At 37.9% G+C, this 14,692-nt stretch overlaps 1 protein-coding gene across 1 annotated transcript in view; it reads left to right on the top strand.

The window, feature by feature from the left end:
• The window catches only part of LOC308645966 (olfactory receptor 7E24-like), a gene marked incomplete at its 3' end in the record, with an annotated part of 55,430 nt that overhangs the window by 30,354 nt on the left and 10,384 nt on the right, over positions 1–14,692 (top strand). The gene's annotated exons all lie outside the window — the stretch shown is intronic.

The following is a 14,692-nucleotide window of genomic DNA, read 5'->3' as shown; positions in this document are numbered from 1 at the left end:
AAAGGGTGCAGCCTGTTTGCACTGGGCTGTCTGATCATGGACACAGGACATCACAGGAGAACCCTGGCAGGCTGTCCCATCAGCAGGCCAACCTGCCATTTATCTTCCCTGTCACTGCAGAAAGAGTGGTGCTCTTCCACTGGGGATTCCTGGGGCTCACAGGGCAGAGCAGTGGGGGCCCCTACTTCATGCATCATGTAAGAACAGCCACAAGTCACAGGGGAGGTAACTGTAGGGGAGGATGATGATCATTCAGCACAGATCAGGCTCTCGGGCCTCCTCCAGAACCTCCTTGGAGCTCACCATATGCTCCTCCATGCTTGTGAAAGGTTCTTTCACACTCAAAGAAAACCTATGGTCAGGTTTTTATTTCATCATGAAGCTGGAAATGTTTAAAAAATGTCCCTGTGGTTTTCCAGTGGTGAAGACCTCTGGACCTATGCTGAAAACTTCCTGTTTGGTGGGAAAGAATGAAAACATGTAGTGGATGGATCTCAGAGTCTGCCAGTCCCACTTACTGTCTCTGTGAAGTCAGGCAGGTCACCGTTGTCATGTGGGTTGATTTATAGTTGACACCACTGCAGTGAGTAAGGATTAAATAGACCCTGAAGATGCTTGTTCACTGTACTGGGGAGACCATCTCCTTCCTTCTATTCTGACTCCTGTGCCCCTACTTTTATTGGCACAGGGAGGCAGCTAGTGCAAGTCTGTGGAGCATTGAAACCCACTCTTCTCCATTTTCCTTACCTTAATTGGCCAAAATCACTTTGGATTAATGGGGTTATTGATTCCTGTCTGTATGTTCATTCTTTAAGCCATGCACTGTGTAAACAATGACAACTTTAAAGTGTCTTTCTGTGTCCTGATCACAGTTGCAGGTCCTCCTTATTATTTTGTAATATCATTTACAATAGTCAAATTGTATGGGATCATGACACAGATCTTCATGGGTTTAAAAAGGAAATGAAGCAGAAACATAAGGGGCACCTTCAGCTTGAACCTTCAACTGAGGCACAGATCAGAATTCCACATCCTTCAAGGTTCCAGTGTCACCTGAAAATAGCTTTCTTCCCCAACTTTGATATTTCCCTAAACATGAAATTCTTAAAATTAGAATCACAATGACCAAATTTATTACCGTCCTGTCTTGTATTTGTTGCCCCATGTTTTGGAGATGGGTGTGATTTTCCCTATTTTCACTAAGCAGTGAGCAAGGGAGGTGGAGAGATTCACACATTGTGCACACATTGGCGGATCATTGTGGTGGGACTGAGCTGTGGCCTTTCTGACCCAGCCCAGGGCACCATCTCCTCTACTAGAGCAAAGTGGAAATATTTTCCTTTATAGAAGACAAGATTTTTCAGGTGTTATCATGTAGAGAATATGCCTGGGTGCAGCAGTGTTTCAATGTTTTGATGATAAATATTAAGACTATGGTAAACATGATAACAGTTATTTGTAATAGTGACATATATGTAATAGTATATTTGGACATGCATTTTTCCCATTATAAATCAAACACCTATACAGTGTCAATATCTTCCACAGAATTTCATATTGGAGTGACATGGAGAGAGGCAGAAGCATTTTGAAATGGTTGCCATACTAATAAACTCTCCAGTTAAGCAATGTCCATTCTTCAGGTGACACTTTGCATCCAATAGAGACTTTGAAGTCTACCAATGTACTTCACAAATGGAATTAAGACTTCATGTTAATTTATACTATAAGATTTGGGGGGCAAAGGGTATTGTGTTGCAGACAATAGGTTCTTTAAATGGATTTTAATGAAAAACTTAATGGATGTGTAAATGAATACTAACATAGAAAACATTGCCAGAAAATTACACCTTTTCAATTCATAATAATAAGTATGTTTGGCAGACAGGTTAGCAGGAGAATGGAATCAGGAAGAAATACTAAGACACAAGTTTCTTAGATAATTGTATAATTTTTATCCAAGGTTAGTCCTCAGACAAGTATTATCAAATTCTTATGCTTTAATATAGGCAGAGGGTATTATTGACAATAAGAATAGGTAATATTCATGGAGCCTGTTCTATGTGCCAGGATGTTGTTAGATATTAGTTCCAACTGTAGTCTAAAAAGGATCCCTGAACTTCAAAGGCATACATGTTGATTAAATTGGTGTTGATCTGATGTCACATTATATGGATATATTAAAATATCCACAAGTGGATATGGTAATAAATGAGACACAACCACTAGATACACAATTGGAAAGGTAAAACATAATTCTTATGAGAACCAAGATAGGTAATTATTTTCCTATATTTCAAATTTGAAAATTGCCCAGAGTGTTTACCTTAGTTCCTGGACTGTCCTTTTATGAATAGTTATCTAATTCAAGCACAGTGAGAACTGACATATAACAAACCAGCTTTGTCATCATGTGGCTTAAGAGAGAGAGCTGAAATCCACACATAAGGAATGACTAGGTATCCATAAAGTGGAAATAAGATGTTTGGAAATAAGAGAGAGCTTTAGGGCTTCCCAAGGTGCTCAGATCTTATATTTTGAACTTGATGAGTTGCGATCACAAAACCATGAAGCAGTTTTAACAGGTCAGAGGGAGAAAAAGCACAAAGTGTTGTTTTGTATATCAGATATTTTCCAGATATTGTATGAATAGAAAAAAAGCCTTATAAAATTAAACTATTCAAAAGTATTTTCTATCATTTGTAATTTTAATGTCTTCTACTTTTGCCACATTAATAGTCAGTGTTACTATTGATCATGTGCATTTAATTCAATCATATTTATTGACATTTGAATTGTGCCAAAGACAAGAATACTTGTTTCATATTACATAATTTTTGAACAGCAAGCTTAAACTCACAGAAGAGGGAAGTGAGAAAAATCAACGAATGATGAAACCTTTTGAAGAGAACTAGTTCATAACCTGCTTTCTGACAGTGACCCATCACCCTCAATTTAGTTGTCAGAGAATGGAGCCCCAATGGCATCTTTAATAGGATAAGTCAAAGAAGTTTGTTTTGGTACATAGACAAAAATGAGGTGAATTGTCCTGGTTCTTAATTAAGTTTTATGAAGATTGCTTTTTCCTTCATAGAAAGGTCATTACTTATTCTGTTTTCCTTTAAACCATAGGCAATATTTTATTATCTTCTTGAACTTCTCTCTTCTCCTGGGCTTCTAACTTTGCTCAGTTTAATGTCTTCAAAGAGTTAATGGAAAGAGGGCTGAATGATGGAGAGAGCTATAGTGAAATAATGTGGAAAACTGAGTGTTGCACTACTGAGAACTATGTTGAGGGTATATGGATCTCTAGTATGAGCAGCTTTGTGGTGCATACTTGAATTCAAATACACACAGAATCAGGGAGGCCTGCTGATGTAGTCTTTTTCTCACTCTCATTGCTTTCTGAAAAGATGTCTGAGACATAAAGAAGTACAAAATTTAACATGCATCCCATAATTCCACCCCATAGTTCTCTCAGTTGACCTAGACCTTCAGCCCCTCCTCTTTGGACTGCTCCTGTCCCTATACCTGTTCACAGTGCTGGGGAACCTGCTCATCATCCTGGCCATCAGCTCTGACTCCCACCTCCACACTCCCATGTACTTCTTGCTCTCCAGCCTGTCCCTCACTGACATCGGTTTTGTCTCCACTACGGTCCCAGAGTTGCTGGTGAATATTCAAACTCACAAGGAAGTTGTCTCCTATGTAGGTTGCTTGCAGCAGATGTCTCTTTTTGCCAATTTTGGATGTATGAATTATATGCTTCTGACTATGATGCCTATGACCAGTTTGTGGCCATCTGTCACTCTCTGCATTACCCAGTTGTAATAAACTCTCACCTCTGTTGCTTCACAATTTTGATGTCTATTTTGCTGAGTCTTTTGGATTCCCAGATAAACAATTTGATGATCTTACAAATTACCAGCTTCAAGGATGTGGAAATTTCTAGTTTCTTCTGTGATCCTTCTCAACTTTTGAATCTTTCCTGTTCTGACACCTTCTCTGATAACATATTCAAGTATTTTTTTTTGTTGCCACATATGGCCTTTCCCCATCTCCAGGATGCTTTTCTTTTACTAATTTTATGTCCTCCATTCTGAAGATCCCATCCTTAGGAGGGAAGTACTAAGACTTCTCCACCTGTGCTCTCCTGGCTGTGTTTGTTTATTTTATAGAACAGGCATTCATGAATACATTGGTTCAGCTCTGTCACATACTCCCAAAAAGGGTGCAGTGGCCTCAGTGATGTACACTGTGGTCACCTCCATGGTGAACTCCTTCATCTACAGCCTGAGGAACAGGGGCATTAAAGGAGCACTGAGGAGTCTGCACAGCAGATATGATCCTATCTAGAATTCTACATAGGGCAGAGAGGTGGGAGGGAAAGGGAGGGGGTAGGGGATTAGCAAGGATGGTGGAATGTGATTGACATCATTATCCAAAGTAGATATATGAAGAGATTAATTGGTGCCCATATACTTTATATACAACCAGTGTTATGAAAAAATTGTGCTATATATGTGTAATAAGAATTGTAATGCATTCTAGTGTCATTTATTTTTTTAATCAATACAAAATAAAAAATAATGATAATAAAAAAGATATTGTGTCCACCCCCAAAAAATATATATTCAAAATAAATTGAAAACTCAAAATCACTGTTCTATGTTAAATAATTTCATCTGTAGTAGCTTAACAATACAATTAACCAAGGCAAAAAACTATGCTACAAATGTGACAGTTAGAAAATTTAAAAAAAAAAGAATCCATCTGGTCCTTGGCTTTTCTTGGTTGGTAGGCTTTTGATGATATTTTTTATTTCATTACTTGAACTTGGGTGGATCATATGTCTAGAAATATTTTAATGTCTTTGATATTTTCTATTTTCTTGGAATATAAATTTTCATAATAGTTTCTAATTATCTTCTGTATTTCACACATGTCAGTTTTGATATTTTCTTCTTCATCTTGTATTTTAGTAATTTGAGTTTTCTTTCTCTTTTCTTTTGTTAGAATGACCAGGGCTTTGTTTATTTTATTTATTTTTTCCCAAGAACCAACGTTTTTGTCAGTTTTTTCAAATGTTTTGATTTCATTGATTTCATCTCTGATTTTAATTATTTCCTGTCTTCTACTGCTGTTGGTGTTGATTTCTTTTTCTTCTTTTTTTCCTAGGGTTTTGAGATGTAGTTTCAGTCATTTATTTGTTGACTTTTTATTCTTTTAATGAATGCACTCAAGGCATTAAACTATTGTGACATATTTTATCAGTGTTCTCAATTACTTGTAAGAATTTTATTTAATCCTTGATTTCTTCTACTATCCATTAATCTTTCAATAGTGTATTATTTAGTCTCCATTTGTTACAGTAGCTTGTATTTTTTTCAATTTATCATTGATTTCTAATTTCATTCCATTGTGGTCTGATAGAATGTAGTGTATTCTCTCTCTCTCTCTCTCTCTCTCTCTCTCTCTCTCTCTCTCTCTCTCTTTCTCTCTCCTCTCTTTCTCTTTGCATTTACTAAAAGTTGCTTTGTGGCATAAGATATGGTCTATTTTAGAGAAAGAGTAATGTGCTTCTGAGAAGAAAGCATATACATTTGTTGATGGATTAAATATGTTTGTTAAGTCTGAATTACTGATTGTATTATTTAGTTCTATAGTTTCCTTATTTAGTTTTTGTTTGGAATATCTGTCCAGGAGTGAGAGAGGTATGTTAAATTCACCCAGTATTTTTCTGCTGTAGTCTATTTAACTCTTGAAATTGAGAAGGGTTTGTTTCATGTACATAGATGTTCCATTGTTTGGGGCATAACTATTTATAATTGTTATGTCCTGCTTATATATACTTCCCTTAAGAAGTATGAAATGTACTTCTTTGTTTCTTCTGATAACTTTGGTTTGAACTCTATCTGAGATGAAAATGGAAACCCCTGCTTCTATATGCAATCCATATGAGTGAAAAGTTTCCCCCCCATACTTTTAAATTCAGCCTGCAAATGTCTTTGCCCATGAACATATTGTTGGGTCTTGCTTTTAATCCAATCTGCCAATCTAAGTCTTTTGATTGATGAGTTTAGGCCATTGACATTCAAGGTTATTATTGTGATATGTTTTGTATTCCCTGTCATTTTGATTTCTTTCTGGTTTTTAATTTGACTTAGTTTCTCCTTTGGTTGAATGTCCCTTTAGAGTGGATCCTCCCTTTGCTGGTTTTCACTGACTGAACAGGTCTTGTTTGTGTCTGGTCACTGAAACACGAGTCCTATACTTCTCCTTAACATCATCTACAAACTTCAGTTACTCAAGAACAATGGCAGACATGTCCATGAGCCTAGGAAAAGTAAAGTAGGAACAGAGGGGAGTGAGAGGAAACCCTAGAGCTTATTCTGAGACACACTTTAGAGTTTCTCACCATTCCAATGCAGAGTTCTTTGACAATTGTCCTGAGCAGGAGACCACTATTTTTTAAATGACTGAATGCTTCATTTAAAAAAATGACCAAATAAACGTAACTAAAGCATAAGCTCATTAGGTTCAAATGGCAATGTTTTGTTATTTATATTTATATTGCATATTTATACTAAGAATAGACATTAAAAGCTGATTATCTTTAAAACACAGAAGTGAGAGCAGTAAATTGAGTACACAAAGTCCCTCCCAATTATAGCTAGGGTCCAAATCTTAAGTGGACCTTCATTTTCTTTTCTTCATCTTCCTACATTAATGTTGAGAAATCCTTAGAGATTGCATTGCATGGACCAATTAGTTCAATAATGAGCTCTGTGCATTGAGCTTCCAAGATCCTATATTAGTCCACAGTCAGCCTGTGCCTGCAGCCCTTCAATGTATGGTTCTTGTCCAGTGAGCTGCGTGGCTGTATCCCCTGCTGTGGTTCTGCCTCAGGAAGCTCCCAGCTGACAGTATATTCATGGGAATGCTGGGCACCGAGTCTGAGCTTTTGCTGGGCACCAGGTATGGATGGGTCTCGGCATATACACTTCTTTGTCATGAGCCGGCAGAGAAGCAGTATAACCCAGTAGGTAGAGATGGAGTCTTGGGACCCTGGAAGCAAGATGGAAAGTATGCTCCTCTATCAGAAGGACAAACATCACAGTTTGAGTATCCAGATAGGTGTCTTCAGTATGTCAATTTTCATGCATCTTGTTTGAAAAGTTTATGTTTTTATTTTTGCTAGGGTATTAGATATCTTATTTAAAATGTGCTCTCCATTCACACTGCTTCTGTTTCCCATAGTGTACAAAATGTGTCTTTAGAAGTGTGCACTAGCCTAGTGCAGTGGTGTGTGTATGTAATTCTGGAGTAGTGGGAGTCTGAAGTAGAGGTTTGCGAGTTCATGGCCAGACTCAGCAACTTAGCAAGGCCCTAATCCACTTAGGGAGGTCCTATCTCAAAAAATGAAGAGCTAAGGCTCTGGTCCTGTGGCAAGGCACCCCTGAGTTCAATTTCTGGTATCAAAAAAGAAAAAAAAAACGGAAAGAATGAATAGAAAAAAGATTTCCTATGCACTATGAAAAGACTCTGGTGGTGATAAGGATGAGGATGACGATGCCAGAAACCAGAGCACCATGGACTGACGCTCAGAGCATCCCAGGCTCAGCGGGTGAGCAATGTTTTCTCTATCATCGCTTTCATTTTTTGTGCATTGCCCACTCTGAAAATGCATGCCCCATTTATCATTATTTTACAGTAAAAAAGTAACTTTATAATCCTGCAAATTGCTCGTTTGTTAGGTAGCAAAGATTGCAGCATGTTTCCACTGGGCTTTCTGACCATGGACACAGGGTATCACAGGATAATCCTGGCAGGCTGTCCCATCAATAAGCCAAGAGCCATTCCTCTTCCCTGTCACTGCAGAAAGAGAGACTTGCCTGTGGTTCTCTTCCTTGTGGGATTCCTGGGGATCACAGGGCAGAGCAGGGCGGGTTCCTGCTGTGTCAATTGTGTAAGAATGGCCACAGGTCACAGGAGAGGTCACAGTAGGGGAGGCTGATGATTATTCAGCACAGATCATGCTATTCCGCCCATTCCAGGACCTCCTTGGACCTTACCATATGACCTTTCATGCTTGAAAACAGCCCTCTAATCTTAAAACAAACTTAATATTATGTCTTTATTTTAGTTTATTATTACATCAATGGAAAGAACTTAAATGTATACCTTATTTTTAAAACCTTAGGACATAGATAGAGAACTTTATGTTGTGTGGAAGAAAATATAAACAAACAGCAGATGGCTCTTAGAGTCTTTCAGTCTCATTTATTATGTCTGTGAAGGAGCAAGCACTAGTGTCTGTATTCAGCATTGATATCTGAGTTGGTTTTTGTTTGATACAACTGCATTGACTAAGGATGAAATAGATACATCATGCTCTTACAGGAATAATGCAGAATTTTTGAAAAATTTCTGAGCAAAATAAGATCTAGATATTATTGTTACTGTTAGTAGTGATTAGGTTAATCCTCATGCAACTCAGAGAATTTATGCCCTACTCAAAGTTACAATTTTTATATTTCTGGATTGGATATAATAATTTTGATGCTCCACACGTCTGTGCTGTGTATTTGGGAAGGTGTCCCTCTTTCTATTTGTGACTCCCTGGGGCCCATGCTTGTCTTGGCACAGGGAGGCATCTAAAACAGATCTGTTCCACATTGAATTCACCTGATCTTTCTCCCCCCAAATGGCCCAAATTAATTTGGATTCATGGACTTCTTGCTTCCAGTCTGTACTTTCATTCTTTGAAGAAATGCCCCATGAAAATCATGGCAAGTTAATCACTATCATTCTGTTTCTTGTAATGGACATAGGAACCATGTATTTTTATTTAATTCCCTCTAAGTTAGTCAAATTTGAGCACTCATGACATAGACTTTCTAAAGTAAAAAATAGCAAAATGAGGCACATATCAGAGTTTCCCACTGTGGAGTCTCAGGGGTCTGTTGGCAATTTCTTTCCTCAATACTGTTGGCATTTCCCTAATCATACACTTTTAAAGTGTGCCATGAAATTTTATTTTACAGAATCGAGAGGATCAGAGTTTTTATTAATGTGTGCTAGCTGTTTAGATCAAATAACTGAGCTTATGTTTGAAATGTACTGTGGGTTTGAGGCACATGGCATCTTGGCAGGACAGAGCTGGCAGGTTGTCCCCTCCACAGTCAACCTGTGTTTTACATTCTTGTCAGTCCAGGAGAGGACCCTGTTTTTCTGTGTACTTCCCTGTGGGAATTCTGGTGGATCCCAGAACAGAGCAGCCAGTGGCATCAGTTGCACCAGCTATGGAAGAATGGCTGATAAAGACAAGGATCTAAGGTCAAGTGGGCACAGATAATGCAAGACAGACCTCCCTGTGTCCCCCTCTCTGGGACACCCTTGCAGCTGCCACATCCTCCTGTGTGCTGATAATCAGCTCACTCAATTTAAAGAGGAAACCAAAAGCAGATCAGGATTTCATAACTCCTCATGGACTTGGAAAGGATTAAGACTGTATTCAATACGTGCCTGCAGCTAGGACCTCTGGATTCTGCTGAAAAAGCTCTGATTTTTGGAAAACAGTGAAGAGATTAGTGCATCAGATCCAGAGATTTAAAATTTAATTTTGGCTTCTGTTGTCTCAGCTGGTTCTTTCTTGAATACCTGGCAGGTTGTTAGTGTCTATGATAATCAGCAATGTCATCCAAGGTGGTTTATAGCTGATACAATGTCATTGAATTCACATTAAACTGAAAATTTGTATTACCTATGTGACTAATATTTGATGAAGGTGTAAAATATGGACAAAATGTTCTATAGTTATTATTCATATGGAAAGGCTAAACTTCCTACTATTCAAGTGAAATTTTTTTTGACAAGAAAGTATTATTCTGATATTTCTATAATGTTATATTTTCATACTCCCCTTATGTAAGTACATGCTGTACATCTGGGGTGGAATGACCAACTGTCTTTCTTTTCTGATATTCAAGAACTTAAACCATTTTAGTCGCAGAAGATATATATATATATATATATATATATATATATATATATATATATATATATGAAAATGTGTTAAATATTGAATAGGTCATTGTTCTACAAACAGGTTTGCTTTGCTCAGTGGTCTTTCAACACACAGGTGCTCTCCTGTCTGTACCTTCATTCTACTCAGGAATGTCCCCCAGAGTCAGAGACAAGATTGAGCAACTCCTGTTTGTGTTTCCCTTACACAGGGCCCATACCTCCCTTTGTGAACATCTACAACTTTCAATAATGGCAGAGATGTCCATGAGACTATGAAAACCAAAGTAAGAACAAAGGGATGTGATGGGTGACTCTTAGAATATGGTCTGAGATATTCTTGAGAGTTCTAATACTACAATATCCTTTGACAGTTTTAATGGTCATGAAACCCACTATATAACTGAAGACTGAATGTTTAATAAAAAAAATCCAAAACATAAAAATCATAATGACTGAAGTAAATGCCATTTAAGGGTAGACTTATTCAGGTTCCCACAGCAAATTTTGTTATTTATATTTCATCCTAATAAGAATGGATGTTTAATATGTATATTTAAACATGTAGAAGTGAAAGAAGTAAATTGAACATACAGCTTAGCTCCTCATTAGTGTTAGGGTCCAAAACTCATGTGGACATACATTTTCTTTGTATTCCCCATTAATGATGGGAACTCCTTGGAGATGGGGATTTCTTGGACCAATTAGTTTAATTATGAGCTCTGTGTATTGATCTTCCAAGGTCATATCATACATATCATAGTTCATAATCAGCCTGTGCCTGCTGCCCTTCCATTAATGGTTCTTTTCCAAAGAGCTGCATGGCTGTGCCTCCTCCTGGGGTGTCTGCATCAGGAAGCTCCTGAGCACATGATCTGCACCTCTGGACACAGTTGCTCCTTCCCTGGGCTTCACACTTGACAGGTTCTTAGGATCAGCACTTCTTGGTCATGACCCTGCAGAGAGGTAGTGTGACCCAGTAAGTGCAGAGGGGGCCTTGGATGTGGGAAGGACTGGGGAAGTAGTGTTACCTCAGCATAAGGACAAACATCACAAAGTAGCCAGATGGGACGACACCAGCATGCAGCTTCAACCTAGGGGTTGTGGGGTTCAAGCTTTTGTTTAGGGGGGAGATGAGAAATCTTATTCAAAATGTGCTCTCCACCCACACTGGTTCTAATTCACACAGAAATCTCACCCACAACAGCACAAAATGAGTCCTTCAGAAGTGTTTCCTAAGCTTTATGAAAGGACTATGTAGTGATGATAAGGATGATGAAGGGGCTGACAGAAGACTAGATCATGAACTGATGTGCCAGATTTCCCAGGCTCAGGTGCTGAGCAATGTGTTCATTCTTATATCATGTGCACCATCTTATTTCATTATATGTGTCCACATTATTATTATTATATAGAAAAAATGAAAAATGTGTTTTACTTCTGTAACTTGTACTCCATTGTTAGGTGGGAAAGGGTGCAGCATGTTTGCACTGGGCTGTCTGACCATGGACCTAGGACATCATAGGAGAACCCTAGCAGCTTGTCCCATCAGCAGGCCAACCTGCCATTTATCTTTTCTGTCACTGCAGAAAGAGAGACTTGTCCATGGTGCTCTTCCACTTGGGAGTCCTGTGGATCACAGGGCAGAGCAGTGGGGGCGCCTACTGCATACATCATGTAAGAACAGCCACAGGTCACAGGAGAGGTCACAGTAGTGGAGGTTGATGATCATTCAACACAGATCAGGCTCTCAGGCCTCCTCCAGAACCTCCTTGGAGCTCACCATATGCTCCTCCATGCTTGTAAAAGGTTCTTTCACACTCAAAGCAAACCTATGGTCAGGTTTTTATTTCATTCATGAAACTGGAAAGGTTTAAAAAATGTCCCTGAGTTTTTCCAGCCATTAAGACCTCTGGAGCTATGTTGAAAACTTCCTGTGGGGTGGGAAAGAATAAAAACATGTAGTGGATGGATCTCAGAGTCTGCCAGTCCCACTTACTGTCTCTGTGAAGTCGGGCAGGTCACTGTTGTCATCTGAGTTGATTTCTAGTTGACACCCCTGCAGTGAGTAAGGATTATGTAGACCCTGGAGATGCATGTGTGCTGTACAGGGGAAAACATCTCCTTCCTTCTATTCTGATTCCTGTGCCCCTGGTTTGCTTGGCACAGGGAGGCAGCTAGAGCAAGTCTGTGGAGCATTGAATCCCACCCCTCCCCCATTTTCCTTACCTTAATTGGCCAAAATCAATTTGGATTAATGGGGTTATTGATTCCTGTCTGTATGTTCATTCTTTAATCCATGCCCTGTGGAAACAATGACAACTTTAAAGTGTCTTTCTATGTCCCTATCACCTCCTTATTATTTTGTAATATCATTTACAATAGTCAACTTGTATGGGATCATAACACAGATCTTCATGAGTTTATAAAGGAAATGAAGCATAAACATACGGCAAACCTACAGCTTGAGCCTTCAACTGAGGCACAGATCAGAATTCCACATCCTTCAATGTTCCAGGATCACCTGAAAATATCACTGTGAAAATAGCTTTCCCCATGACTTTGATATTTCCCTAATCATGGAATTCTTAAAATTAAAATCACAATGACCATATTTATTACCTTCCTGCCATGTCTTTGATGCCCCATGTTTTGGAGATGGGTGTGATTTTTCCTATTTTCATTAAGCAGTAGCGAGGGAAGTGGAGAGATTCACACAGGGTGCACACATTGGCGCTTCAGTGTTTGGGACTGAGCTGTGGCCTTTCTGACCCAGCCCAGGGCACCATCTCCTTTACTGGAGCCAAGGGGAAATATTATCCTTTATACAAGAAAAAATTTTTCAGGTGTTATTATGTAGAGAATATTCCTGGGTGCAGCAGTGCTTCAATGTTTTGATGATACATATTAAGACTAAGGTATACATGATAACAGTTATTTTTAATAGTGACATAAATGTAGCTCATTAATAGTTTATTTGGACATGCAAATTTTCCATTGAACTCAAACACCTATGCTGTGTCAATATCTTACATAGACATTCTTATTTGAGTGACATGGAGAGAAGCAGCAGCATTTTGAAATAGTTGCTATACTAATAAATAAATACTGTCCAGTTAAGCAATGTCTATTCTTCAGGTGACACTTTGCATCCAATAGAGACTTTGAAGTCTACAAATATACTTCACAGATGGAATTAAGACTTCATGTTAATTTACACTATAAGATTTGGGGGCAATGGGTATTGTGTTGCAGACTACAGGTTCTGTAGATGGATTTTAATAAAAAACTTGATGGATGTGTAAATGAATACTGACATAGAAAACATTGGCAGAAAATTACACCTTCCCAATTCATAATAATAAGTATGTTTGGGAGACAGGTTTGAAGGAGAATGGAATCAGGAAGAAATACTAAGACTCAGGTTTGTAAGATAATTGTAAAATTTCTATCCAAGGTTAATCCTGAGACAAGTATTACCAAATTCTTATACTTTAATATAGGTAAAGGGTATTATTGACAATAAGAATAGGTAATATGCAGGGTGCCTGTTCTATGTGCCAGGATGTTGTTAGATATTAATTTCCAACTCTAGTGTAAGAAAGGACCCCTGAACTTGACATGCAGATATGTTGATTAAATTGGTGTTGATCTGATGTCACATCATATGGACCAAAATATCTACAAGTGGATATGGTAATAAATGAGACAGAACCACCAGATATGCAATTGGAAAAGTAAAACATAATTTCTTATGAGAACCAAGATAGATAATTATTTTCCTATATTTAAAATTTGAGAATTATTTACTATACTGTCCTTTTATGAATTGTTTTCTACAATCACAGTGAGAACTCACATAACAAACTAGCATTGTCATCATGTGGCTTAAAACAGAGAACTGAAATCCACATAAGGAATGACCAGATATCCATAAAGGGGAAATAAGATGGTTGGAAATAAGAGAGAGCTTTAGGGCTTCCCATGGTGCTCAAATCTTACATTTTGAACTTGATGAGCTGAGATCACAAAACCCTGAAGCAGTTTTAACAGGTCAGAGGGAGAAAAAGTACAAAGTGTTGTTTTATATACCAGATATTTTACTGATATTGTATGAATAGAAAAAAAAGCCTTTATAAAATTAAACTATTCAAAAGTATTTCCTATCATTTGTCATTTTAATATCGTCTACATTTGCCACATTAGTAGTCAGTGTTACTATTGATGGTGTGCATTTAACTCAGTCATATTTATTGACATTTGAATTGTGCCAAAGACAAAGATACTTGTTTAATATTACATAATTTTTGAACATCAAGCTTAATTTCACAGAGGAGGGAATTGAGAAAAATCAACAAATGATGAAACCCTTTCAAGAGAACTGGCTCATAACCTGTTTTCTGATTGTGGCCCATCACCCTCAATTTAATTGTCAGAGAATGGAGCCCCAATGGTGTCTTAAATAGAATAAGTAAAAGAAGTTTGTTTTGGTGCATTGATCAAAATGAGGTAAATTGTCCAGGTTCTTAATTAACTTTTATGAAGATTGCTTTTTCTTTTTTCTTTTTTCTTTTGTTTTCCTTTAAACAATAGGCTATATTTTATTATCTGCTTGAACTTCTCTCTTCTGCTCCTGGGCTTCTAACTTTGCTAAGTTTAATGTCTT

The sequence above is a fragment of the Spermophilus citellus genome (genome assembly GCF_964194105.1).
Source record: "Spermophilus citellus genome assembly, chromosome: 3".
NCBI lineage: Eukaryota > Metazoa > Chordata > Mammalia > Rodentia > Sciuridae > Spermophilus > Spermophilus citellus.
This window is presented reverse-complemented; position numbering and strand designations above follow the sequence as displayed.